This window comes from Episyrphus balteatus, chromosome 2 (assembly GCF_945859705.1).
Source record: "Episyrphus balteatus chromosome 2, idEpiBalt1.1, whole genome shotgun sequence".
Classification (NCBI taxonomy): domain Eukaryota; kingdom Metazoa; phylum Arthropoda; class Insecta; order Diptera; family Syrphidae; genus Episyrphus; species Episyrphus balteatus.
In genome coordinates, this window is record NC_079135.1 from 28,672,352 (window position 1) to 28,694,946 (window position 22,595).

Consider the following 22,595-nt stretch of genomic DNA (forward strand, 5'->3'; position numbering starts at 1 on the left):
TTAACATTAACATTAACATTAACATTAACATTAACATTAACATTAACATTAACATTAACATTAACATTAACATTAACATTAACATTAACATTAACATTAACATTAACATTAACATTAACATTAACATTAACATTAACATTAACGTTTATTTCCATTTATTTCTTTCTTATAAAACAAACGTATAGCAACCCTATTACATAAAGAAAACTAATCATTTTTCGAGCTTTTACAAATATTCAACGAATCTTATAAAACACTAATCAACACAAAAAAGAACAACAAAATAGATGAAAACTCACTCAATTTAACGAAAGTGTCAAATCAATGCTCTGCATACTCATTGATAAATATAAAAGACAACATTTTCCATGTGCGAAAGTTCTCACAACAAAACTAAAAATTTTGTTGTCAGTTTATGTGTATATATTTTTGTTTTCATGAGAAAACAAAATTTTCACACAAATACATACACCATACAAAATAACAGCATATTTTGAGGGAAATTTTTGAACATGCGTATTTTCAATCAGAGAGTATTTTCCATCGAGTGTTCTTGATTTTTTTTTTGTTCTTTCTATTTTCATGGTTTCTATAGTTTACATCGCTTTTCTATATCTCTTCTCTGCCACCTCCCAATCTGGGAGAGAGAGGGATAGAATGAGAGAGAACAAAAAGCTTACTAAAGTTTCAAATACATTTTTCTTTAACAAAAAAACAGCAAAAACCTCAAAACCTAAAGAAAATTCCCATCAACCGCGACCAATCTCTCAGTTTGTGTCGAGAGTTAAAACGGATCTGTTGCAAAAGAAACTTGAAAATACCCGAAACGGATGTGTTGATATTTGGAAAAAAAAAAGAATAAGCAAAAATTTTTTCCTTCTTCTTCATTAATATTCAAAGCAAGGACATTTCTATAAGAATGTTGTAAGAAAAGTGAATTATAATTGCTATTTAAAAGTTTATAGAATAATAAAAATGTAAAAAATTATACGGAAAAAAGTGTAACCTCAAATGAGAAAATGAAATAAAACCCCCTCTTGAAAAAAAAATAAGCAAGAAAATCTAGTCCCTGTTTTATGTGTGTATATCTTTGGTTTATCAATATAACGCTGTGCTTATAGATTCTCCTTTCGTTACAAATCCTCCCTTGAACATCTTCAATAGTAGGTTCGTATAAGCCCGAAGAAAACGAAAAAAAAGTAGAAAAGTTACCAACAAGGAACCCGAAAAACACCAAAAGTATGTACCAGACAAAATTATTATAATTTTTTGTACAAAATTGCTAAAGAAATGAAAAGAAAAAACCTGTAATCTACCTGAAATATCTTTTTTGGAAATCCTTAGAGAGAAAGGATACCTTGGGTATATCAAGACATAGCCCCGGATTTTCTAACGAGGTGCTCACAAAAAAAAAAAAAAAGGAAATCCAAAAGCAAAAACAATTTATATATTTATGTACCTTCTAGGACTCGCTCATAAAAAAATGAGAGTTCTAACATTTTTATTTTTTTTTTTTGTTCCTTCTTTATGTATTCGTTATCCTGGGTCATTCAGATTCAATTAGCAAAGATTTCATCCCTACCAGCAATGAAAACACAAGAAAGAAACAAAATGCAGTTCATAATGAAATCCTTTTATTGTCAAAACGTGACGTAAAGTTAGAGAACTGACTTGCTTTGTAATGGCAGCTACGAGATACCACCATTGAAATGGATTGTATCGTGTGTATGAATGTTTGTTGTTTTTAATGGGGTTTCCTGTTTACCACATTCTGACATGTTGTTTATGGTCAGTGGATGGTTCTTTTTTTTTTGTTCTAACACAGAAAATATAAAAAAAAGCTACAAAATACACATCCGTATAGAATGGAATGAGGAAGGACGAGAGGTGAATTATGGTGTGTACAAATGGAAAATGTAAAATTAAATAAAAGATAGATAGAACCTTAGATACCTACCTAATTTTTTTGGGGCTCTTCTTACAAATTTGAAGATGAGAAGTACTTTAATTACACTGCATACATTCGCTCATTTACTATCACTAGTTTATATTCGTTGTGTTTGTTTTGTGTAAAGTAAATATTTTTTGACTGACTGTTGAGTGTGTGTGATACACACGTGTGTGGTGTGGTAAAGTGTATGCCTGTGTGTATATAATATGATCGATTCAAGGCTACACCTTCGAAATATAAAAGGTAGAACATGAATTTTATAGCCTTAACTTATGTGTGGGCTTCCTTTTTCCTTCTCAAATTAAAGGTGAGCGGTTTTTCGTTGAAAAATAATGTATAATACTCGTCGAAGTAAAGGAAGGAAGTTATAGCGTGTTTTTTTTTTTTTGTATAAGAAAAATCAATTTCTTCTACCTTGAAGTCTTTTTTTTTTGGGAATATACACTGGAAGTTAGTTGAAGAAATCAACATGTAGGGATGTTTTTTTTTTAAGTTTGGGTTGATTTTGTCTTTTCGTGAATAAAAAATAATTAAAGAATAAAATATTAATTTACTATTGAAAATGAACAACATTTGTTTTATATTATAAATAAAATTAAAAATACATTTTTAATAGACACTTAAAAATAGAAAAATAAAAATTATTAATTTTGTTGAGACAATTTTGTGTGTATATTCATAAATTTATTTCGCTACACATTTTTTTTAAATTTATGAACATTATTAAAACCAAAAAACAACGAAAAATGTATTTATGTCTGTACTCTAACGTCATCAGCAATAAAATAAATTTGTGTTATATTCTTTAAAAAAAATCCTATTAATATGCCTTTGGAATTTATATTATAATTTATATTATGTTAAGAATTGCATATAAATAATGAACAGCCGGGCCTTCCTACATATATCAAAAACAAATTTTAACTGGTCACTGGGGTGTATGAATGTTTTTTTATATTTATTTTTATGATTCCTCAAATAAGTCGTTTATGTTCGTGTTATTCTTTGCAGAACAATGTTTTGTTGAATTCAAAATTGTATAGATATCTTTCTTTCAACTTTGATTTTGTTTAGGGTGCTGCTCTAAAATTTAAGCTAGAAATTGAATTTCGATCAGAATTTAAGCTGTTAATTAGTTTGTGGTTACATGGTGCACAAAATTTAAAAAAATTTAACCGATGGCTGAGTAAAAGAATTGTAAAAAACAAAAATAAATTATATACAATAGAAGTAAAGTTCTGGTGTAAATTAAGAGTCTTACAAAATTTCACAAAAACTGCGAAGAACAAATAAACAAATTCAGTGAGCTCATTATGATGGTATAAGTAAGATGGTATATATAAGTCTAGGCATTCACGCAATGTCACGAACCTTTATAAATTTACTTGTTTCTTTTAACCTGAAGCCCGCTCATCAACAAAATGCTTAATCAAAAATTAAATTAAATCAATGTCGGTTTTCTTGATTTTAAGTTGTTAGAAAGTCACACCCGTTACATCTTATTTGGAGTTATTCTCAAACATTACAATAGTTAGAATACTTTGAATATTTGAAAAAATGAAACAAATTAATATAATGTATAAAAATACTTAATTTATTCAATATGTAATTAAATAAGAGCGAAAATCATATAAAAATATGCCTTTATGCTCTCATGGAATTACCCTAAATCAAAAATAATAATTTCTTCACAAACATAACAAAATGAAAATTTTGTAAAAATTTAAATGAAATGTCCACCGTGTCGTTATTGAAAGGGAATGGGGATCAATTGTTGCTCGGTCTAGACTCTTATCATTGAGCTTCCATTTGATCCAATTTTAGTTAGCGTAAAGTAGAAATGGACATATTGGAATTGAATTTAAGAGAAGATTAATGCATTTTGTATAACCATAACATGTGTGCTGAAAAATTAACTAATTGGGTTACTCATAGATCGCATCGTTCCTTTAAATATAGGTATAATGTATATATATGTTATATGTATATTAGACTGATTCAAAAAAAAATTTTTTTTCTTTTATTCAAAGCATTGTTGAAAATATTGTGGGAAATGACGAAAAAAAAATACTGTAAAAGTTTCAGCCCTTAATGTTAACATTTAGTACCGCCGCATCGCAAATTTCTATTTCCCATACGATTTGTATGTGAAAGATTGTGTATTTGTGTTTAGAATTTTTTATCTTTTTAATGGGTCATTAAAAAGGCTAGATTTAATCATTTTCTTGTATAAAATTGAACGCTCTACAAAATTGCATTTATGAAATTTAAAAAAAAACGGACTCGAAAAATTAATTAAAATAATTTTTAGTTGAAAAAATGAATAATTCGAATTTATTGAAAAAATCTAAAATGGTTGTATTAGGGGTTTGAAAGTTATATAAAAGGATCTGTGAAACCAAAATACAACATAGAATACAAATATTCGAAAATTTTGCCAAATTTTTTGAAAAACCTAATAATTTCGTCAAAAAATCGGAAAAAAATGAGAAAAAATTACTTTTTATATTTTAAAGTTGAATAACTTCGAAACGCGATGGTAAATCAAAAAAATTAATAAGAGCTTATTTGTAGATTTTATAAAAGAAAATGATTTTGCCAAGCCTTTTGGATGAACCACTAAAAAGATAAAAAATTCTAAACACAAATATACAATCTTTCCCATACAAATCGTATGGGAAATAGAAATTTGCGATGCGGCGGTACTAAATGTTAACATTAAGGCTGAAACTTTTACAGTATTTTTTTTTCGTCATTTCCAACAATATTTTCAACAATGCTTTGAACAAAAAAAAAAATTTTTTTTGAATCAGTCTAATGTATATACAAATACAATTAAAAAAAAACCGAACAAGGAAGTAATTCTTAAAGCGTGACCAAATATACCTACATAAATTTTTTCTAAAAACAAAGAGATTTTTTTATCGGAAAAATCCGTACATTGCATTAATTACAATTACTTTTTATAGGAAAATAATAAATAAACAATATCTGACCATAGTTTATTAGTTAACGTAGAATTCAGGAGAAAGTTCTAGCTCTAAAAACTCTGTTTTAGGATAAATTTTGTATTGTTAAGTATCCTTAAACATTGTTTTGCTAGAACTTTGTCTAGTATCAATGGTCGGCAACGAAAATAGATCTTGAACCAAACCATACTTTTCTAAAGGATTTTTGTAAAAAACTGTTTTTTTTTTGTACTTTTGGCTTTGAATTTCATCACTGTTAAATATTTTTTTTTACAAAACTACTTATGCGATCTCCAAAAACCATATCAAGGGGCACGGTAGTGCCCAGCCAAGTTCTCTAGCAACTTTGGCACTACATTTTCGACCCCCTCCAACTTCTATACCAAATATGTAAGAAATTTCAAACTCGCTCCATTTGTTGAACTAGTCGAAAACAAACTCCTTACGAAATTTCTGCTGCCTAGGATGAGTAGTTCCTGAGATATAGGGCTTCAAAAATCCCAAAAACCGTAACTGACTGACTGACTGACTGATTCACTCACTGACAGATCATCAAAATTATGGAGAACTTTCCGTTATCGTAGAAACTTGTAATTTGGCACAGTGATGGGGATTGAGGTGCATACAAAGGAAAAAATCGAAAATTTGAGATTTTCAATTCAGGGAGCGTGGTAACCGCCCATTTTCGCTGAATTGTCATCAATTATTTTAGAGCACTTCTAACTATCGTAAAATCTTGAAACTTGGTAGAATGATAGAGCTGGTGGTTTATACAAAGGGAAACATTTTAAATTTTAGAATTTTAGCCAGGGGGCGTGGTAACCGCCCATTTTCACTAAATTTCATCAAATTTTTTAGAGCACTTCTGACTATCGTAGAATCTTGAAACTTGGTAGAGTGGTAAAGATAGTAAGTTATACCAAGGAAAAAATTTAAAATTGGAGAATTTTGGATAGGGGGCGTGGCAACCGCCCATTTTCTCTAAGTGTTCATCAGTTATAGAGATTCTAAGTTCTACAGCAATACCTTGCAAAAGGTAGTGAAATCACAACAAAAACATTACTGTTAAAAAAGGAGCCAAGTTCTCCTATGTTGAAGTTATGCTGGCACAAAAAGTACTGAAATGTAAAAGTGTACCAAGTTCTAAGGCTTGGCTTTAAATTTGTATAAATAAAATGTTGATTGTTCCCTTGAAAATTTTTCTTTTAATTACCGATTTTTAAAGCTATTTGAAAAATTGCCAAGCAATTTTATTGTCTTAAATATCTACCTATATTTTTTTTTCAAAATATTTTTTTGTTTTCTAAAAGATATTTGATATAGAAATGTATGATATCTGAAAATAATGATGAGCAGAGCTCAAAAACTAGACTTGATGGAATAAATCTTGTCATAAATGAAACCTTTTCTCTAATTAACTAGCTTTCGCATTTCTATTTAACCCATAATACTCCTTCATTAGCTCATAATTATAATATTTCCATATTACATAAAAATTTTGTTCCTACTTATTTTTCATTGCCTGCATTCAAAATAACTACCACCGCATATAAAGAAGGAAATCATGAAATGTCATATTAAGCAATGTCACGAATAAACTGTAAATTGCGCTACTCAAAAACATCTATGTACATATTTTAAAAATAAACAAACGAAGACAAAATAAAAAAAAAAACATCGTGACAAAGGTGAACGCCGTCACCCGTCACCTTATTTTGCACACACGATTTGTGACATTCGGGTAACCTTAAGATATAATTAATTAAGTTTCTTTCTATCTCTTGTGTCTCCATAGAATATTATACCTACCCACTATACTGGAATGGTATATAATGCCGCAAAATCTTGACATTTTACAAATTCTGCATGTTCATAAATTTATACTTTCTGTCATAATTTTTGCTTGGAATTGTGCCATTTTGACATGAAGACATGCATATAGAAGGTAAACTTTTGTTAACACAATTGAAAATAATGATAATGTCATCAAAGTAGTTAAAAGTGAGGTACGTACATTGACCCTCTTTTTGGCTAGAAAAGCCTTCATATTTTCTATGACAATATCGATTACACTGTTATAAGGTCTTTTGTCTTTCTTTATGATTTTCAAAAACAAGTCTTGAAAATAACCAAATCAATATCAATTATCTACTTATAAAACGTTTTCTTTAATTTTTTTTCAACCACCTTCGTCTCTAAGATCCTTCGTTTTTTTTGAAAGACGCCATTGTATTTTCAATGTCATAGAAGTCTTCGTTGTCGTCTTGTTCTTCGCCTGCATAACTAATATAATGCAATTTGCATTGAAATTAAGTACTTAATTTCTATATCATCATCACTTTATGTCATGTGTGTGTGTGTGTGTTTGTAATGCAAATAGACAAGTCTTTTCTCATTTCCGTTCAAAGAAGTCAAATGTTATACGGCTGCAGACAATGATAAATCAATAAATCACAAAGTACAACCAATTTTTGCCAATAAAAATACGGCCATCCACTAAAACATTCACGAGGACACCCGCATTAAACCTGGAATTCGCCGCAATGCTGCTGCCGTTGTTACTTCTATCCTAGGTGCTAGTGTACCTACCTCAAGTCAGAAGTGGGATATTACCCTAAAAAAAAAAAAAGTTAACAAAAAGAGCAACATTTGTCCCTGCTCAAGAATTAAGGACACTCAGAGGAAATTTTTCACGCTGCTGACGACACGATACGGTGGTGAAAGTGTCGAGGAGCAAAAAGCTCATCCAAAAAGCTCATTTTGCTCCGTTTACCTATATTTTTCTTTTCCGTTTTGGAGCTCTCGAAAATTGTTATCGTGGTGTTCGTTGTGTCGCGTCGTGCGTTGGAGGATTTTCGGGACGACACACTCTCATGTTGTTTTGATAACTTTTTCCTGATTTCCTTTTTGCCTTTCAATTTATTTTTGTTTTGCTCTTTTTCTAAAATTTTTTTTTGTAATGGTTTGGGGTAGAAATGGTAGAAGGATGCGCGAAGTTTTAGTTGTTCCTGCGTGGGAATTTGCCTCTCTTGACAATTCTGGATGCTGGAGAGAGTATTGATCCTTGTTTTGACACACTACTCTTTTGCTGGCCAAGTCGGTTGTTGAGGGTATGACGCTGATAGTGGTGCTATTTGGAAGCGTAATAGTTATCCTTGATGATACCACCACCTCTCAGCTATAGCCTCGGCCTATCCAATCCAATCCAGCTATAACGTGCTCACATCTGTGTGGATAATAAAATGGCAATTTCTTTTCCTTTGGTCCATTTTAGTTATTTGTTGTTGCTTCTGCTAGCTGCTGGTGTTGTTTTGTGTATTTTGCTTTTTTGACAGTTTTTTTTTTTTTTTTTTTTTTGTTTTCCATTTTTATCTGCTTGCAAAGGCGAGAGACTTTTAGGCGACATTTATATCCTTTGGGGAGTTTTTAAGGCACGTTGTTGAGTTAGGGTCAGAGAATGGTGACGGTGATATAGTATAGGGAGCATGGTTGTTGTGTGGAAATGAATTTAAAGTTGTTATGAGCTGCTTGGCGTCGTCGTTGGTAGTATATACAGATGGCTATTACATTGTTGTTTCGTTAATGTTTTGTGTCCTTTTTTTTTCGTTTATTTTTTTTTTTTTTTTGCTGAAAAAGGACTCGATTTCAGTTTCTCTGTTGCACGTACAACACTCTTTGGTATAAGTTATGTAAGGTAAGGGATATGTTTTTTTATGTGTTTGTTTATATCCAAGTCATTACTATATGTATGTGATGACTGGGAGAAAACTTTGTCATTTGTCTTAGACTAGAGTGGAAAACAATGGACCAGCCTTGAATAAAAAGTTCAAAATTTTCTTCAAGGACACAATTGAAATTGATTATGTTTTCTTTTTTTTTTATCTGAAAGATGACAGAGTAAAAGAAAAAATAACATTTTTTTTCTTGAAAAGATGGGATAGGGGAAAAAAAACTTTTTTATGACACCAATCGATACATTTGCATTTTTATTACAAACAGTAATAACTTTTTGAAGAATAAATATTGTATAGTTAAGTTATATAAAGTCGATATCGTACTAAAGCAAGTTTGATTTAATTTAATGAGCTGCAGGATCGTTATTTTGTAAATGACTTTTGCAGATGCTTTTTGAGTATATTTTTTAGAAAGTACTTAAGTTGACTTTATAAAATGGTAAATATGTGATGTTAGCACATTTTAAGTTGAATTTTCACTAAGATTAGAGTAAAAAGTCAAAACTCAATGTAAATCACACTAAAAAAAGTTTAGTCTTTTGATGAATGGGCCGATTGGTTTTTTTATCCTAATTTAATTGGAAAGTATTCTTAAATTTTCTGAAATCTGCAAGACATGCATTTGAAATTCGGGTCGAATTACGGCACACGATTACGATCATACGTTAACGTTTTGACTATTTCTGTCTCTATTTAATTATTAGAAAACGATAGGGACACATAGCAACCATTCGTTAACGAACGTATGCCGTAATTCGACCCATTTTCATACTTATTCGAATTAAAAGAGATAAGAAAAATTTTTCCCAAATGGTTAATTTTCGTGCATAGAATTGAAAATTTTTCCTACATTTTCTCAAAAAAAAAAATTGGAAATAGAAATAAATGATATTTCAAAATCTTAGTGATTTACTTAACTCATTGATTTTGAAGCAAATTCCAATTTTTGACTTGGAAATTCTGTTTTGGATTAAAAAAGCAACATATTACGGAAATATATGTAGTATGATTAAGAATAAGAAAGAATTTAATTGAAAACTAGTTTTAGAGACCTTATAGCAAAAATAGTGACGAGTCATGCTAAAAAACCAGACGTGATAAAATAAATATGTAAAATACATTTTATTCAGCACATTAAAGTCAATTAAAATCACGTGTTAAAGTTCTTGCAAAAACACTTTAAAAAATAAAAAAAAAAGCCAGTACATCTAATGTCAACGTATAATGTTGAAAAATAAAAAAACGCCATAAAAGTCTCATAATAACCGCTGTAGCTGCACCGAAAAAAAAAACCAATATTAATTTAACATTTTTTAAATATCAAATTAACATTTTTTAAAAAATCAGCCAAAAATGCTCTATAAAATGTGTTTTATGATATTAAAAATGTTAAAACAACATTTTTATTATCAGGATGATATTTAAATGTCACATTTTGGAATTTTTTTTTGATATTTTACTATCATTTTTTCATATCAATTTCTCATTCCAAATTATTGAAAAATATTAAATAAAAAATTCTTAATGTGTACTAATTTAAAGGCGCTTTGTGTTTTTTCGAAGTAAAATGTATGATTTACTGAGAAAATTTGATCGCCACTAAGATTTTACTTCACATAGTTTGGGAGAAAATAACAAAACAATTATATCACATATAATAGAAAAAATAATATCACCATTATTTTGTAAAGAATATTCCCTTTCAGTAATGTTTTGAAAAAAGAAAGAAAATTCTTAAAATAATAAAAATAATAAAAATGAAAAGGAAAGAAATAGGTTTCATTATAATAAACTAAAACGTAAAATCTAGTCAACATTGATATTTTAATTGTCAAAGTGAAATTTTCACTATCCCACCTGATATAAAAAAAATGTTAAAATGATATGATAAAATATCAAAATTGATATTTTAATTGTTTTACGACTTTTGTCACTGAAAAATGTTAATTTGATAGCTGTTATTATAATTTTTTTTTTTCGGTGTGACATATAATTTTTACTCGTTTATAACTCGCCAAAACTTATAAAAAAAAATTCCACTAAATTTCTTTTACAAACCCTAAAATTTATGCCGCAGCATAGCCAAGAAATTTTGTCTTCTATACATATGTAATTTTAAATATGAAATATGTATTTATTTAGTGACCTTTATATATGGTAGGTAAGGTACAAAACGAAAAAAAAAACAACATAGTGTCCTACAGTCATCGACGCAGACAAAAAGCATGGGTTTCTTAGGAGAACTTATATATGTAGGTGAAAAATTTTATGAACCAATTTCCTCTTGTTCGATCGTTTTCGAGCTATACCGTTTTTTTTTAGTGCTTACTTTCAATACTCTGAGCTTATTTTAATGGAGACAAATTATAGCATAATCAAGATTGTATCTACAATTATTGTTTTTATAGTATGGAGAAATAAAAGAAAGGTAGGCCTAAAAACTCCTGGTACAAGCAAATGCAAAAACACCAGCATTCAGTTGGCCTCAGAAACGGAACAATACAAAACCGGGAGGCTTGCCGCCGATTTCTGAGGTCAACCCGGCGAACCCCACAGGCGGATCACTAGTGTGAAGCAGTAACGTGGGAAGGTTATAATCCCCTCGACATTGAGATCATAACAGCGCCGAAAAAAAGGAAGAAGAAGATAGTATGGAGAATTCATACAAAAGTGGACCGACTATACCAGCTTTACCCTTTCAACTTTACATCTAACAATAAATTTTGAAAAACGTTACGTTGTTGTTGATGTGATAGATAACGACGATTTCTCGTTGCCAATTGAACCATTTAACGAACTGCCTCTCTTCGTGAAATTCGAAGTCATACCAACACCGTTGTCTACAATATTTTAAAGTCGAAATTATAGCTTCTTGCTCGCAAGAAAAATTCTTTTAATATTTCAAAATTACGCAGAAAGTAACAATTGTATATTATCAATCACAAATGTGATAAAATCGCAAAATTAATACCTTAAAAATATCTACCGCATTTTATAACTATAATCGAAAATATAGAATTCCCAAAATTATCAATTTGATTTATTGTCTGATTGTAGATAAGTTCACAACAACAAACAAAATAACATATGTAACATAGGCGTAATTCATCAAACAAATGTTTGAAATAACTTTTTACTGATCAGTTTAAACAATAAATCGTTTGAAGATAGTTTATCAATTCGAATTCCCGTAATTCCGTGTTGAAAATTTAATTTGACAAACAAAAACTATGGATTCACAAAATTATTCTTTCAGTTTTAATTAATATCTAATTTGCAGAGTTCTCGAATTACATAAAAAAAATTTAAAAGGTAAATAAAAGTGTGAATACATATTTTTATAATTGAATTCGAGTAAATTAGAAGTATTGGCAATAAGAAAGTTGACATGAGATTAATTTTTACCATTGCAATTTGAAATTCAAATTTTGTTTCCTTTGTTTTGAAAATAAAATTATTTATTGATTGGCGCCAGTTAAGTAAAAATTTACATACAATCCACATTCAAACCACTTTTATTTAAAAAAACATACATAAATCAAAAGATATTTCTATTCACCCGCGTTGCGTGTGTCACATTAACGATAAAATATATTCAAACTAATGCAATCAGTATGATATTGTTCTTGTCAAGTCTATAAATGCAACTTATGGCCACACCTTATGTAACGTACTCGCATGAGATCTTATATAAATGCAGTATGCAGATTTTGTTCTCTCATATAGTAAATGTTGTGAAGCCTGATTCGTTTCTTTCTCCATCAAAAGTTATGTACACTTGACTTAGATTTTACATATATATTTATTTATTTTAATGTTAATTGCAGATTTGTATGCAAACTCACTCACTAATCTAAGATTAATCGATAGATTAGTCAAATAATTGTATATGCGTTTTATGCGTGAAATTCCATCACACTATATTTCTTCATTTAAAAGTAAACTGAAAACTAGAATTTCGAATGCCCTTGCCCGCATGACCAAAACTGCATAAAGTTGCTATTGAAGTACTATATAGGTTATTTGCCAATAAAAAAACAAAAACAAAAATTCTAACCTGTTGCTGACATTTGTAATAAATTACACCTCTCGCAGTTCAAAATAGTGAGTCAGTGTGTAAAAAAAACCTAATAAAAGAACTCTTGCACCACCATTATTTGCACTCAACCTCAATACAACTTATTTTAAATCGAAGTGCACAGCTGCTGGTGTACCTACTAGCTACTTGATTTTTTATTTTGGTTAAAAGTTTACGTACCTACATGCTTTGGCTTTACCAAATCATGTCTGACTAAGAGGTCAAGCACCTGATATATAGATCTTGCATCAAGAAGACAAAACAAAATATCTTATGAATGGGTTATAATTTTCAATTGAACATTTTTTTTGCATAGATTTTTAGACAATTCATTGATATTACGAAATCAATATCTAATCGGCTAGGTATGCCAATGCCAAAACAACAGTGGGAAATAATCGGCATAAAACTGGAAAAAAAATATAAATATTTGAGAGCCAGATTCAATTAGAAAGAATGAGATATATTATTTTTCAAGGAAAATTTGTTTCTTTCTTGGTGGGAGTATTTCGTCTACTATCCTTGTCTATTTTTGCAACAAAATTGTCTTCTTCTAAAAACGATCCAAAATACATGCGTCTCTAGTTTCTAATAAAAAATAAGATTCATTAACATATCTTATGGAGATTTATATTTTAATTCAGAAAATATACCTACTTATCTGTAGGCTTAAAATAGTTCTTTAAAAACAACACTTCAAGATTTGTTGTTACATTTGTTGGTTGACTTTGCCTGTCTGTACGTTACGCTTCTTAAATTTTGTTTCAATCCTTGAATGAAGCAATTTAGGAGCGCAATTATGGTTGTTTGTCGATGATGAATGATGCATTCACCAAAATTGAATTATTTTCAAATAGACAGTTTGAAAATACATATAAGAAAAACAAAGGACAGCTTTGTCGGTACGTGACGGTAGAATGTAACATACACGTTACTTATATCAATCTTCGTTATACAAGTTGCCCACAGTTAATGTGTCAAATGCAGCTCATTGATTTTTAAGATATTTATATTTTTTACGTCTACAAGCAATAAAATAAATGTACAAAATAAAAATAAGACCGTTAATTAGCCGTTTTACACATTACATTAATAGCCACCAACATTTTTTTTTTTTTCAAGACAGTGATTTTCTTAGTTGCAGTAGAGATGCGCAAAACAGTTCCAAAGCCGGAACGAACATGGAACGGTTCTTTTTTCGGTCGGAACTAGTTCCTGGAACTAGTTCCGCGGAACTATCAAGAATTTGAGTTTTTTTCAGGAAAATGCACCAAAAAAAGAAATAGTATGATATTGAATATTTTTTCCTTCTAGTTCCACGGAACTATCAATAATTTGAGTTTTTTTTTCAGGAAAATGTATCAAAAAAAGAAATAGTATGGAATTGAATATTTTTCCCTTCTAGTTCCTGGAACTAGTTCCGCGGAACTATCAAGAATTTGAGTTTTTTTTTTAGGAAAATGCACCAAAAAAAGAAATAGTATGAAATTGAATATTTTTTCCTTCTAGTTCCTGGAACTAGTTCCGCGGAACTATCAAGAATTTGAGTTTTTTTTTTAGGAAAATGCACCAAAAAAAGAAATAGTATGAAATTGAATATTTTTTCCTTCTAGTTCCTGGAACTAGTTCCGCGGAACTATCAAGAATTTGAGTTTTTTTTTTCAGGAAAATGTATCAAAAAAAGAAATAGTATGAAATTGAATATTTTTTCCTTCTAGTTCCTGGAACTAGTTCCGCGGAACTATCAAGAATTTGAGTTTTTTTTTTAGGAAAATGCACCAAAAAAAGAAATAGTACGAAATTGAATATTTTTTCCTTCTAGCTTCTGGAACTAGTTCCACGGAACTATCAATAATTTGAGTTTTTTTTCAGGAAAATGTATCAAAAAAAGAAATAGTATGGAATTGAATATTTTTCCCTTCTAGCTCCTGGAACTAGTTCCGCGGAACTATCAAGAATTTGAGTTTTTTTTTTAGGAAAATGCATCAAAAAAAGAAATAGTATGAAATTGAATATTTTTTCCTTCTAGTTTCTGGAACTAGTTCCACGGAACTATCAATAATTTGAGTTTTTTTTCAGGAAAATGTATCAAAAAAAGAAATAGTATGGAATTGAATATTTTTCCCTTCTAGCTCCTGGAACTAGTTCCGCGGAATTATCAAGAATTTGAGTTTTTTTTTCAGGAAAATGTATCAAAAAAAGAAATAGTATGGAATTGAATATTTTTCCCTTCTAGTTCCTGGAACTAGTTCCGCGGAACTATCAAGAATTTGAGTTTTTTTTTAGGAAAATGCACCAAAAAAAGAAATAGTATGAAATTGAATATTTTTTCCTTCTAGTTCCTGGAACTAGTTCCGCGGAACTATCAAGAATTTGAGTTTTTTTTTTAGGAAAATGCACCAAAAAAAGAAATAGTATGAAATTGAATATTTTTTCCTTCTAGTTCCTGGAACTAGTTCCGCGGAACTATCAAGAATTTGAGTTTTTTTTTTCAGGAAAATGTATCAAAAAAAGAAATAGTATGAAATTGAATATTTTTTCCTTCTAGTTCCTGGAACTAGTTCCGCGGAACTATCAAGAATTTGAGTTTTTTTTTAGGAAAATGCACCAAAAAAAGAAATAGTACGAAATTGAATATTTTTTCCTTCTAGCTTCTGGAACTAGTTCCACGGAACTATCAATAATTTGAGTTTTTTTTCAGGAAAATGTATCAAAAAAAGAAATAGTATGGAATTGAATATTTTTCCCTTCTAGCTCCTGGAACTAGTTCCGCGGAACTATCAAGAATTTGAGTTTTTTTTTTAGGAAAATGCACCAAAAAAAGAAATAGTATGAAATTGAATATTTTTTCCTTCTAGTTTCTGGAACTAGTTCCACGGAACTATCAATAATTTGAGTTTTTTTTCAGGAAAATGTATCAAAAAAAGAAATAGTATGGAATTGAATATTTTTCCCTTCTAGCTCCTGGAACTAGTTCCGCGGAACTATCAAGAATTTGAGTTTTTTTTTTAGGAAAATGCACCAAAAAAAGAAATAGTATTAAATTGAATATTTTTTCCTTCTAGTTCCTGGAACTAGTTCCGCGGAACTATCAAGAATTTAAGTTTTTTTTTTAGGAAAATGCACCAAAAAAAGAAATAGTATGAAATTGAATATTTTTTCCTTCTAGTTCCTGGAACTAGTTCCGCGGAACTATCAAGAATTTGAGTTTTTTTTCAGGAAAATGCATCAAAAAAAGAAATAGTATGAAATTGAATATTTTTTCCTTCTAGTTCCTGGAACTAGTTCCGCGGAACTATCAAGAATTTGAGTTTTTTTTTTAGGAAAATGCACCAAAAAAAGAAATAGTACGAAATTGAATATTTTTTCCTTCTAGTTTCTGGAACTAGTTCCACGGAACTATCAATAATTTGAGTTTTTTTTTTCAGGAAAATGTATCAAAAAAAGAAATAGTATGGAATTGAATATTTTTCCCTTCTAGCTCCTGGAACTAGTTCCGCGGAACTATCAAGAATTTGAGTTTTTTTTTTAGGAAAATGCACCAAAAAAAGAAATAGTATGAAATTGAATATTTTTTCCTTCTAGCTCCTGGAACTAGTTCCGCGGAACTATCAAGAATTTGAGTTTTTTTTTAGGAAAATGCACCAAAAAAAGAAATAGTATGAAATTGAATATTTTTTCCTTCTAGTTCCTGGAATTAGTTCCGCGGAACTATCAAGAATTTGAGTTTTTTTTTTTAGGAAAATGCACCAAAAAAAGAAATAGTATGGAATTAAATATTTTTTCCTTCTAGCTCCTGCAACTAGTTCCGCGGAACTATCAAGAATTTGAGTTTTTTTTTAGGAAAATGTATCAAAAAAAGAAATAGTATGGAATTGAATATTTTTCCCTTCTAGCTCCTGGAACTAGTTCCGCGGAACTATCAAGAATTTGAGTTTTTTTTAGGAAAATGCACCAAAAAAAGAAATAGTATGAAATTGAATATTTTTTCCTTCTAGTTCCTGGAACTAGTTCCGCGGAACTATCAAGAATTTGAGTTTTTTTTTAGGAAAATGCACCAAAAAAAGAAATAGTATGAAATTGAATATTTTTTCCTTCTAGTTCCTGGAACTAGTTCCGCGGAACTATCAAGAATTTGAGTTTTTTTTTAGGAAAATGCACCAAAAAAAGAAATAGTATGAAATTGAATATTTTTTCCTTCTAGTTCCTGGAACTAGTTCCGCGGAACTATCAAGAATTTGAGTTTTTTTTAGGAAAATGCACCAAAAAAAGAAATAGTATGATATTGAATATTTTTTCCTTCTAGTTCCTGGAACTAGTTCCGCGGAACTATCAAGAATTTTTTCCTGATGGAAGACATGAAACTGGAACTATTAATGTAGTTCCATGTCCATGAGCATGATTCATAAGAGTGTATTTGTGGTTTTGGTTTGTGAATTTTTGACGCTCAACTCGTTCGCATCCATGTGTGTTGGCTTTGGATGAGAATTCTATGACATGCGTGTGTGTATTGTGTATTTCAAACAGAGTCAGAGACATGTTCCCTTTCGTTTTGTTTCTTGTTCCTCTTCTTCTTTCTTTCTTTCTTTTGTGTGTGGCTGTGTCGGAACGATGGAACTGTTTAAATTAATTTTGTGGAACGAGTGGAACTAGTTCCGAGTGAGGAACTAGTTCCAGGAACTATTTGGCTCCGGAACTACCCATCTCTAAGTTGCAGTTGTTAATCACTAGAGCTGTGATTCAATTATTATTTTACTTAAGTAATTAAATTTTGTATTTTTAGCGTATTGTGCGAAAATTCACTTGTAATATTTTAATGGTCATGATTTATTAGTGCCCAACATCTGTGAACATAGCTCATTCAATAGCTGCAGTTTTAATAGATATTTTGTACAAATTAATTTTTATTTTTATTTAATTCGAATTGCCAGAACATTCGATAGTAAATTATTGTACCATAAAGTCTTTATCAAAATATTTATTCTATTTGTGTTTAGTTTTGTGTAAATCCAATAAGAACAAAACGCAGCGAGCGATATAGTATTTCTTAAATGTGAAGGTGTGAAACAATAATTCAAATTGTATGGTTTATTTTTTATTAAAAGATAGTTTGCAAATTTATTCATCAACAATAAAAACTAGAAAATAATGAAAACAATAATATTTATTCAGGTATGTATATAAATTTAAAATTTTTGTTTCTTTTATTTTCTTGTTGCAGTTTCGACACGAAGAAGAAAAATTAATAGGAGTACCATTTCAGACTAAGTAGTTTAAAACGTCGTTTTTTTGTTGAATAATTAACATACTTCAGCGACCAATGCTGCTTTTTACTTGCGATATCATATAGGTATGCAAGTTATGCAATAAAAAAAAAAAAGTTGAGATAACAATCAGATACGACATTACGATGATATATAGAGTCTGTCTGTCTGTATATGGAACTACAGCCTAAACGCATGGTTTGATAAAAAGCAAACTTGGTAAGTAGCGTTTTTTGGCGACTCTTCAGAATGTTTTTTGAACCAAAAATGACAGAGTCATGTACCGATTTAAAAATAGTTGAATTTTCTTAAAAACAGCCCCAACGATTTCATGAAAAATTTAACTGTCGTAGAACCTTCTTTTTTTTAATCAGATTTTCGCCGAAACCAAATTTTTTTTGTAGAAAAGCATTTATATAATTTTAATATATGTACCTAAGCTAAAAATAAAATTTTGAAAAAAATGATTTTAAGATTTAAAAATAAAATTGAAGTTTTTATTTTGAATTATTAAATTTTCGAAAAACGTGACATTGAATTTTTTTGAAATTTTGGTTTGAAGGTGTTGATTAACCATAGCTACAAAATGGTATACCAATTTCACTTATTTATTTTTTTTTAATTATACAGGGTGTCCCAAAAGTAATGGATCACACGAAGTATGCTGATAGGCCAACCTTAGGGCTCTCAGAATTTGGTAAATTGTTAATCTTAAATCCTTACGGTTTTCGATTTAATGCAGTTTTTGTGAAATTACGATAAATCACGACTTTGCAACAGTATTTTGCTTCCTCCGCTCATAATTGGTTTTTGTTTTTTACAATTCTTTCACTTAAACATTGCCTAATAATAAGAAATAATTAATTAATCAAAATATTTTTTATTTCATTCGCCATTTTGCTGCAAATGAATAAACAGTTCCATGTTGTATGAAAACACAATTTCTCACTTTTATTTCAGAGCAACACCCTGAAAAAAATTTGTGTAGTGTGACACTGGTTTATTATTTTGAAAACTTGCCGTGTTATTGCAGTTTTCAAAAATGCATAAAAGTTTCCAAAGTTAAAGTTAGAACTAAAGATATTACAATTTAAAAGCAACAAAACAGGGTCTTCCAGAGAAAAATAACTAAGAAAAATAAAAAAATTTTCTCGACTGTTGTTTGTTTATTTCTTTTTGAATAAAAGCCTCGATTTTTGTTTGTTATTTTGCTCTGAAAACCTCTGTTTTTTTGCATTCAAATTGTAATATCTTTCGTTCTAATTTAATCTTTGGAAACTTTTATACATATTTGAAATCTGCAATAACACGGCAAGTTTTCAGAATAATAAACCAGGGTCACACCATAAAAATTTTGTTCAGGGTGTTGCTCTGAAATAAAAGTGAGAAATTGAGTTTTCATAAAACATGAAACTGTTAATTCATTTGCAGCAAAATGTCGAATGAAATAAAAAATATTTTGATTAATCAATTATTTCTTATTATTAGGCAATGTTAAAGTGAAAGAATTGTAAAAAACAAAAATCAATTATGAGCGGAGGAAGCAAAATACTGTTGCAAAGTCGTGATTTATCGAAATTTCACAAAAACTGCATTAAATCGAAAACCGTAAAGATTTGGGATGAACAAGTTACCAAATTCTGAGAGCCCTAAAGTTGGCCTATCAGCATATTTCATTTGATCCATTAGTTTTGGGACACCCTGTATATTGAAATTTTTTTTTAACGGCTCTAATGATTTTGAATTTTTTTTATAAAAGTACATCTTAATAAAAGTATTCAAACAGCATACTTATTTTGGAGCCCCATTTGATTTAAGATGTTGTTATTTTAATTTGAAAAACGAATTTTGTTTTTATTTTATTTTTTTTATATGCATTTACCAAGTTTCTATATAAAAGTCTTAAAATGTTTAATTATTCGGGAAATCCTACTGCGGACAGCTTTGCAAAAAAAAACAAAAAATTTCTAAATGAATTTTGTTCCGGCAATCGTACCCCCTTGAATTTTTTCGAAAATCTGAAAAAAAAAAATAAATTTGAAATTTTGTTACATGCATAGGCCTGATCATTATGAGGTCACATCTGTAAGCCAAGACTTATTTTGAGGACTTGGTCCGCAGTGCCTCCGAATGTATAGACAGAAATGTTTGGATGCAAATTACTCAGCAACCAAACCTCCAAGAAACTTTTGGTTTTCAGTTATGAATAGAGCTTAAAGACACCTTTCTTTTGATGCTTCACTCGATGAATTTGGAAGAAATTTTTGAAAATTTAAATTTTTTCGGTACCCCTTGAATTTTTTCTCGAAAATCTGGAAAAAATTAGTTTGTATATTTCTTATCTAAATGCATATGCATATGCCTGTTCGATGTGAACTCATACCTGTAAACCAAAACTTATTTCACTACTTAGGTCCGCAGATAACGCATATCTGCCTCCGAATGTAAGAATAAAAATGTTTGGATGCAAATAAGTCAGAAAGAAAAATAAGTAAGAAAGAAATCTTTCTATTTATTTCTCATCAGCATCAGCTCAACATACGTTTTTGAGTATGACCTATGTATATTTTGATGAAATATAAAAAAAAAAGTTATTAAAAATGTGCATGCATTAGGGCGTTCGTTTTTTTTTTTAATCAAGTTCCTTAAAACTGTTTCTAAATAATAATTCTTGTCTACATTAAACAACGTTTTCAAAAAGGTATAAACCATTTTTCTAGGACCAGGGGTTTAGTCAGGGCATGCATGGTTTTTTAGGTTTATTAAAGTAAGCATGTTTTATTAAAACAAGCATATGAAATAGCATGAAAACAAAATACAACCCAAAAAAAAAACATGCATGTCTTGACTAAACCGCTGGTCCTAGAAAAATGGTTTTTAAAAACTTTGTTCAATGTAGACAAGAACCTCATCAAAAAATTTGATTGAAGTCTATATCTAAAAAAATGGCTTCATAGGTCAACACATACCTATTTCAAATGATAAAAAACTTTAACCCTCTTGGGGCCCCATCTAGTGTCAAAATAGAAATCTGAAAAAATTAGAGGATTTTTTTGTATTTATTATTTAGAAACGTTTTTCCACTTAGGAACTTGATTCTCGAAAAAACCGAAATAACGAACGCCCTAGTATGCATATCAAATCTTTTGTTTTTTTACCTCATTTTAAACTAATAAATCGATTTCAACAAATTATCAGTCTTTATAGCGGTGGTGCTTTGTGACAAATGACAAAATGGAAATTTATCATTCTTATTCTTTTGGTATTTTGAATCATAACCGTTATTGTAAAACTCATTTTAACTTGAATTAAAATCATTAATTCTTATTCTACCTGCAGCAAAAGTAAACAAGAAGTTTCTTTTTGTTAAAATAATTAAAATTTTTTTTCTTTACAAAATTCCAAAAATATGTATCTTCTCATTTTTATTTTGTCTCTACCTTAAATAAATTAAAGTAAATTACTTAACTGTGCAACAATGACTTCTTCATAATTAATTAAAACCAATTAAATTAAAATCCATAAATTTAAGTCAGCTTTCAAGGCGCCACCATTGCCATCAGGTGATAACTTAAGCTTCTGTCTTTTGTGTGTATACCCGGATGTAATATTTTTATTTTTATTTTTCTCTTTCTTTTTGTCTGTCTTTTCGTTTCGGAAGGGATACACTGAAGATGTCCTTTATATTTTTTTTTTTTTTGTTTTCCTTCTGAAATGGAATCCAAAAGATTCTATGCTTCTGTGTTTTGCTCTAACTAAAGTCGTTTCAAATTCCAAATGACATTTATTTTTCTTCTATATAAAAAGACAACTCGTCGCCATTTCTGTTTTTTTTTTAAAGATTGTATGTGAATTGTTTGCAGAAACTGGGATTTACAATTCGCATATAAATGAAAAATTTATGAAAATATTGACGTAGATTTGATGAATAAAAAAAAATGGATTAAAAACAAAATATACTTCCTTCTTGGGTCAGTTTTCTAGACCAACAGATTCCAACAATAAATTGATGTTGATAGCATTTCAGGATATTTGAATTTAAAATGAAATTGTGTTGCAGAAATTGATGAAAACATGCTGCATCGAAGATAATAACAATTTATTCATTTGTTCGCTTTTTCAATATATCCAAACTGCATGTAAATAATTTTTACATACATTTGGATAAAATTGTTTTGAATATCGAGTGAAAAGGATTATACCCACCTACAAATTTTGTATGTTAGAATTTCGAAATTATCTTAAGAATATTTTAAGCCAACGTAATAAAATTTATTTCAAAATCAAAGTGAAGACTTTTCTTTTTATTATTTAAGTTAGAAGAGCAAAAAGTGTACATACTGATGGATAAGGAGCTAATACTTGTTGCAAATTTTTCATACTTTAACTTTTTTTAATCAAAAGAAAATTCAAAAGATAACAAACGAATTACTTACGAAATGGGTCACTGTGGTGTATACGTAATATTTTTTTTTTTTCTTATCCTTGGATTTTTCATTGGTAATCATATTTGTTCATCAGTAAAATTGACAATTAATCAATAACTTCATTATCATAGCTACAAATTTCATATTTTTCCATGGCTCAATCACTGGTCAG

General features: G+C 29.4%; 1 protein-coding gene across 3 annotated transcripts in view; it reads left to right on the forward strand.

Moving 5' to 3' along the window:
• The first annotated feature begins 760 nt into the window (after positions 1-760).
• The window catches only part of LOC129908922 (beta-2 adrenergic receptor), a 56,433-nt gene continuing 34,598 nt past the window's right edge, over positions 761-22,595 (forward strand). For all 3 annotated transcript variants that reach the window (XM_055985757.1, XM_055985759.1, XM_055985758.1), the window contains exon 1: positions 761-1,239. The gene's annotated coding sequence lies outside the window, so the exon portion shown is untranslated. The remainder of the gene's footprint in view (positions 1,240-22,595) is intronic.